This window comes from Diceros bicornis, chromosome 18 (assembly GCF_020826845.1).
Source record: "Diceros bicornis minor isolate mBicDic1 chromosome 18, mDicBic1.mat.cur, whole genome shotgun sequence".
Lineage (NCBI taxonomy): Eukaryota > Metazoa > Chordata > Mammalia > Perissodactyla > Rhinocerotidae > Diceros > Diceros bicornis.
In genome coordinates, this window is record NC_080757.1 from 30545394 (window position 1) to 30552810 (window position 7417).

A 7417-nucleotide genomic window follows, 5' to 3' on the forward strand; every position below is an offset into this window, starting at 1 on the left:
GACTAGGAGAGGAATTTGCTTTCTTAAGAGAGGAAAGAAGGGAGATAGATGAAAAGAAAAGGTCTGTATAGAGAGAAAGACCAGCCAAAGAAAGTCGAGGCTGGATGAAGAGTCAGCGGAAATTTCTCTGATGGGGAGTGGCTACAGAACATTTTTTAAAAGGTGATGCCTGTGGTTCAGTTTGAACTTGCTTGCATTTCTTCGATGTAAACCTTTCCTCTTGGGGCAGATCAAAAATATAATAGCGCTTTAGGGGACACAATAGGATTGGAAGAATGATACTGGAAATTTATCTCAAAACTGTGTTTGCAGGGCCAGCCCCGGTGGCCTAGGGGTTAAGTTTGGCGTGCTCCGCTTCAGCAGCCCAGGTTTGGTTCCCAGGTGTGGACCTACACCATGAGTGGCCATGCTGTGGTGGCAGCTCAAATACAAAATAGAGGATGATTGGCAACAGATGTTAGCTCAGGGTGACTCTTCTTCAGCAAACAAACAGTGTTTGCAAAAATTCTTTATTTTTTTAAATTCTATGTTCATTTTGGGAAGGGTTTGAGAAGCTGATGGAGATTGGTTGGTGGCTCATTAAAGGCCCTTCCAGTGAATTTTTGGTACAAATGCTTGCTGATGACCCTTGGTGTTACATGGCTGTCTTCTCTCTGTGTGTCTTCACATCATCTTCCCTCTGTGCATGTCTGTCTCTGTGCACTCACCTGTGCTGTTCTACCTTCATGGAATGCTCTTTTGCACATTTTCTCTCCCTGAACCTGGCTAGTGACTGTGGAAACTTCAGCTGTCAGTTTAAATGTCCCTTCCCAGGGAAGCCTTTCCCAACACTGCAGACTAGATTAGGACTAGAACCTCTTAATGTATCTGATACCAACTCAATACAAGGTTGACATAAGGTAAGCCATATTGTAGAAAAGAAACCATATTGTAACTTTGAATGACCCCTGACTAACCAACCCAGACATGCTTTGTGGATTTTATGGCCCCTCCCAGTGGCTATAAGTTGATAACTTCGTTCTTTTGAGTTCCTTAGGAATGTGATGACTCCCAGGCAGAAAGTCTATGCTGATAGCCATCATCAGTGACAACTGAAAGATCTGGGCATAGAGCATTGCTCTGGTCTCTGATATCCAGTAAAACAAAAGACTATCAGGAACTAAGACCAGATGGGTGCCCCCACCTGGAGATCAGATGGATGCTTCCACCTGGAGACCAGCTGCCTTCCCCACCTGGAGACCAGTGTTATGAGAGGTTGAGGGGATTTGATTGGAGACGTAAAAGAAACTTTCCACTCCAAACAAATGGACTGAAGGTATATTTTATCACATAGAGGAGAATAAAGGCGATAGTCTGCAAACAGATCCAAATAGGTCAAATAATAAGAGGGAAAAACACCAGCTCGATCGGAAAGGGAAACACCAGATTGACTGAGATAGCGGCAGATCTGAATAGGTTGTATAATGAGAGAGAAAAACGTCAGATGGATCGGAAAGGGAAACACCAAATTGACTGAAGGGAAATGACACAAATCAACCGGAAAGAGAAACACCAGGTTGACCGAAAAGAGAACACATCAGATCGGTTACTCACAACATCCATGCCCCACTGCAGGGTCAAGTCCCTTCAACTGACACGGCTGGGCCGGAATCCGATCATCAGAAGTCCTGGGCCAGGTGTCCCCTCCACAGGTGAGACTCTCACCAGGCCTCAGTTTCCAGCAGTTTTTATAGCATCAGTAATTTCTAGACTAAGCAGTTACAGAGTTTGCAGAGCAAGCATTTAGTGTTCCCATGCACAAATGGTTATTAGTGGCGTACGTGCGCTGAGCCCCCTGGCTATCATCCCAGCCCAGCAGTTGTGTACGTGCGTTGTTTTTCCCGGTTATCGTCCCAGCCTGGCACAGATGGCCAGTCTGTCCCGAGCTAGGACACCCAAGGAACCTTGAAATGTTACAAATTGCAACTATCTCCATGGGAGAAAGGCCAGTTCCCAGGAAAAAGGCCAGTTCCCACCACACAGAAAGCAGCTTTATATTTCTTTGTGTGCTGGTGGCTGTAGGTCAACGGAGCGGCCAAATATGGCTGCACTCATGTCAAGACAACCAGTCCCATATATAACTGGCCTGTAGTCTTTGTTCTGTAAGATGTTTTTTTTAGGACATTAGTCAGCCATCTTCCCTCTTGCTAGCAAGCTGTAATAAAAAGTCCTTTCTTTCTTACCATCTTGCCTCTTGACTATTGACACGTCTTGCGGTGGGCAGACAACCTCCCCCAACGCCCCCTCCCAGCTTTGGGTGGTAACAGATCTTCATTGCATCCTGTACCTCTCCTTCATGGTGCTCATCATAATTATTTTTAAATACTCATTTGTGTGGTTATTTTTTTTTTTCATTTTATCTTCCTTGCTAAACTGTGAACTCTATGAGGTTGAGGACCAGGCTGTCCTGAATGGTTGGCCAAATAGACCTTGACCACAGAGCAGTATTTGATAGTATCATATGAGAGCCACGAGGCTCATTGGAAAATGCTCTACCTTGATATCAGAAAGCCAAGCAGTCATCATTGTGCCTTTTTCCAAGTTAGGGATAAATTATCCTTTTGTCATGTACAGGGCCTGAGAGGCCCCACCATATTCGAGGAGCTACAAATAATGGGAGAATTGCTAGAAAATAATGTCTAAGTGAACTTGGGTAAGTCTGGGCCAGAATGCAGGATCTGAGCGCAACTGCTGGCATGCTACCAATTTAGGCTTCATCACAGGTGATGTGAATCCAGGGAAGAGGGTTGGGCAGGAAGTCACATGATCAGATCGGTGCCACAGTTAATTTTATTATGTTGGTGCAATGAAAGGGGTCCTTCCTCTTCTTCAAGGCTAATTGCCTGAAGGAACTAATTACCTGAAGGCACAGGACTACCTGCCACAGCAACTAACCACCCAAACTCAACTAGGATGATAGCAGTCAGGGAATCATAACGAAGCCCCAAGGTCAGGAAGGAGGCAAAATGTAAATGTGCTTGACAAAGCTGATTGAGGACAGCAAAATATAGGAGAAGAAATGGACTAGAAATCATTTTTAGAAGCAAGGGAAACCCAGACAGGCCAGAGGGATTTTTCATACACCCTATTTTCAGCCTCAGTCTTTAAATTTAAATTCTTGTAGGCACAACAACAGGAATAATAGTTCAACTCTACATGTGGGATGCATTGGAATACAGTTTATTTCTTAAATTTTCAAACTCAAATAAAAGTAAATCAGAACCAGAGACTAACGAGTTTACTTGAGCCCATCGGTACACGTTAGCCAGGAGGAGCCCCTATACAAGGAAGTCTCACCACTGACCAGCGGCAGTGAGGAGCCTCCCCCCAACTCCTGCCTTCAGGCATCAACAGAGCCCTAGTAGGGAACCTGGACTATTCCCACCTCACAATAATGAGGCAGGACCTTCTCTCCTCCACCAGAGCAGTGTCAGAGAAAGCTAAAACAGAATAAATAAGATCCAGAGTCTCAGAACATAATATGAAAATGTTCAGATTTCAACTGAAAACCCCTCATCGTGCTAAGAACCAGGAAGATCTCAAACTGAAAAAAGACGATAAATAGGTGCCAACACTGAGATAACAGTACATGTTAATAATAATGTATTGACATTCATTCATCAATTATAACAAATGTAACACACTAATGCAAGATGTTAATAATAGGGGACTGTGTGTGGGTGTGGGGTGGGGTAGGGGGAGACAGGATATATGAGAACTGTGTGTATTTTGGGCTCAATTCTTCTGTAAACCTAAAACTGCTTTAAAAATAAATAATAAAATAAATAAATGTAAAGCTCCTCCCAAAAAGATATATCCAAGCCCAGTGGATTCATTGGAAAATTCTACCAAACATTTAAAGAAGAATTAACAGCAATTCTAAACAATCTATTCCAGAAAATAGAAGAGGGAACACATCCTAATTCATATTATGAAGCTATTATTATCCTAACACCAAAATCAGACAAAGACGTCACAAGAGAAAAAGCTATAGACCAAGAGCCCTCATGAATATAGTTGCAAAAATATTTAACAAAATATTAGCAAATAGAATTCAGCATTATTTAAAAAGAGTTGTTTACTATGACCAAATGGGATTTATTGCAGGAATGCAAGGCTGGTTCAACATTCAAAAATCAATCAGTGTGATCTACCCTATTAACAGGATAAAGAAGAAAACCGTGTGATCATATAAATCAATGCAGAAAAAGCATTTGAAAAAATTAAACATCCATTTATGATAAAAACTTTCAGAAAATAGGAATGGAGGAGAAGTTCCTCAACCTGTTAAAGACCACTTATGAAAACCTACAGCTAACACAAACTTAGTGGAGAAAGATTGAATGCTTTCCCCCTAAGACTAGGAACAAGGCAAGGATGTCCACTCACCACTCTTATTCAACATAGCAGTGGAACTTCAGCCAGTGCAAGAAGGCAAGAAGAGGAAAGAAAAGGCATGCAGATTGGAAAGGAAGAAATAAAACTGTCCCTACTTGCAGATGACATGATTGCCTACATAGAAAATCCCAAGGAAACAACACACACCAAAACCCTTCCTCGAATCAATAATTTAGTTCAGTAAGGTTGCAAGATACAAGATAAACGTAGAAAAATAAATCGTATTTCCATATATTAACAGGGAACTCATGGACACCAAAATTAAAACTACAATGCCATTTACAATTGCTCAAAAAAAAAAAAAAAGAAATACATAGGTGTAAATCTAACAACACATGTATAGGATTTGTATGCTGAAAACCACACAACCCTGATGAAAGAAATCAAAGATCTACATAAATGGAGAGACATATTGTGTTTGTGGATTGGGAAACAACACAGTAAAGATGACAGTTATTCCCAAAGTGATATACAGGTTTCACACAACTCCTATAGAAATCCTAGCAAGATTTTGGCAGATATAGACAAACAAGATTATTCTAAAATTTATAGGAAAGTGTGTGTGCTCTGCTGCAGCAGCCCGGGGTTTGGATCCCGGATGCGCACCAACGCACCGCTTGTCAAGCCATGCTGTGGCAGCGTCCCATAAAAAGTGGAGGAAGATGGGCACAGATGTTAGCCCAGGGGCAGTCTTCCTCAGCAAAAACAGGAGGATTGGCATGGATGTTAGCTCAGGGCTGATCTTCCTCTCTCTCTCTCACACACACACACACACACACACACACAAACAACAATGAGATACCACTAACATCTATCAGAATGGCTAAAATAAAAATATTGACAATGTCAGATGGTGGCCAGGATATAGAGAAATTGGATCACTTCATACATTACTAGTGGGAATGCAAAATGGTACAGCCACTCTGGAAAACAGTTTGGCAATTTCGTGAAAAACTAAACATGCAACTATCATATGACCCAGCAATTGCGCTTCTGGGCATTTATCCCAGACAAATGAAGACTTATGTTCACATAAAAACCTGTAAATAAATGTTTATGGCAGCTTTATTTGTAATAGCCCCAAACTGGAAGCAAACCACCTGTCCTTCAACAGGCGAATGGTTAAATAAACTGTGGTTCATCTATCCTATGGAATACTACTCAGCAATAAGAAGCAACAAACTATCAATACACACACCAACCTGGATGAATCTCCAGAGAACTAACCAGTGAAAAGAGCCAATACCAAAGGTTACATACTCTATGATTCTACTCATATAACTTCTTGAAATGACAAAATTATAGAAATGGAAAACATTGTGGGTGGCTATAAGAGAGCAACATGAACCATCATTGTGATGATGAAATTGTTCTGTATTTTGACTGTGTTAATTTCAATATCCTGGTTATCACAGGGGGGAACTGGGTAAAGGGTACATGGGTTCTCTCTGTGTTATTTTTTACAACTGCATGCGAATCTACAATTATCTCATATTAGAAAGTTTAATTAAAAAAAGAAAGCAAATAGCGGGGCCGGCCCGGTGGCGCAAGCGGTTAAGTGCGCGCGCTCCGCTGCGGCGGCCCGGGGTTCGCTGGTTCGGATTCCGGGTGCGCACCGAAGTACTGCTTGGTAAGCCATGCTGTGGCGGCGTCCCATATAAAGTGGAGGAAGATGGGCACCGATGTTAGCCCAGGGCCGTCTTCCTCAGCAAAAAAAGAGGAGGATTGGCGGATGTTAGCTCAGGGCTGATCTCCTCACAAAAAAAAAAAAAAAAAGAAAGCAAATAGAATCATACAATTATCCTGTTTTGCTCCTTGCTCTTTTCTCTCATTATATCTTAGACCCCTTTCCATAGCAGTGTATATGGAACTACCTCAATAGGGATTTAACTGACTGAATTATGATGCATCCATACAGTAGAATTCTACACAGTGTTTTATGGATGTACACTAATTTATTCAATTAAATCCCTACGGATGAGCATATACTTTGTTTCTTTTTTTGGCACAGATGTGCCAATCTTCCTCTCTTTTATACATAGGACACTGCCACAGCATGGCTGGTGAGTGGAGTAATGTCCGCACCCAGGATCTGAACCAGCGAACCGGGGCCGCCAAAGTAGAGCACGGAGAACTTGAACCACTGCGCCACAGACCAGCTCATTACTTTGTTCTTGACTCTTGCTGTTACAATGTTTCAACAAACACTGCACATGAGTCTTTGCACATCCCTATTAATCTCTCCATAGGATAAATGCCTAGAAGTGGAATTGCTGGGTCAATGGGTACATGCATTTATAATTGAGACAAATGTTGCCAAATGACCCTTTAGAGACCCTCTAAATGACCTCTAAAGGGTCCTATAACAAAAAATAGATTCCTTTCTAGAAATTTTTGTATCATGAATATTGCAAAATACAGACAAGTACACAGTATCGTGTACCTACCACCCAGCCTTATTAAAATAATATGAACACTTTGGTTCTGACTCTTAGATTAGACCTGACTTAATCAGATTAGATCTAAGATTAGACTTTAGATTAGATCTAACTCTTAGATTTATAGTTTGGATGTAAACTGTTGTCCTCACTTCAGGTCCCCGTAGTAGGTGGAAGGGTGGTGTTTTTACCTACTTTTAGGGAAGGAAACATGAATAACCAGGTAAGCACTTAGAAGCCACCCACTGCTTAGGGAATTTTGCATGTTTTGGAGTAGCAGTTTTCAGACTGGGGGTAAATATGTCCTGAGGAGTACTCAAACAGTTTCCAAGGGGAGGCAGGCATTGATGGTTTTAAGAGAATCAAGTTCCACATTCCCCTCTTTCACTAGACTCTTTCCTAAAGCTAACTGCCTGAGAATACGCCTGTTTCTGTTCTCCCAAAAGAAATGCATCTCCCCCAACCCGTCTACACAGCCTCACTGGAACCTACTTCACTTGTTTATTTGTTTCTATCAGGTATTATTAAATTTAGATTAACTT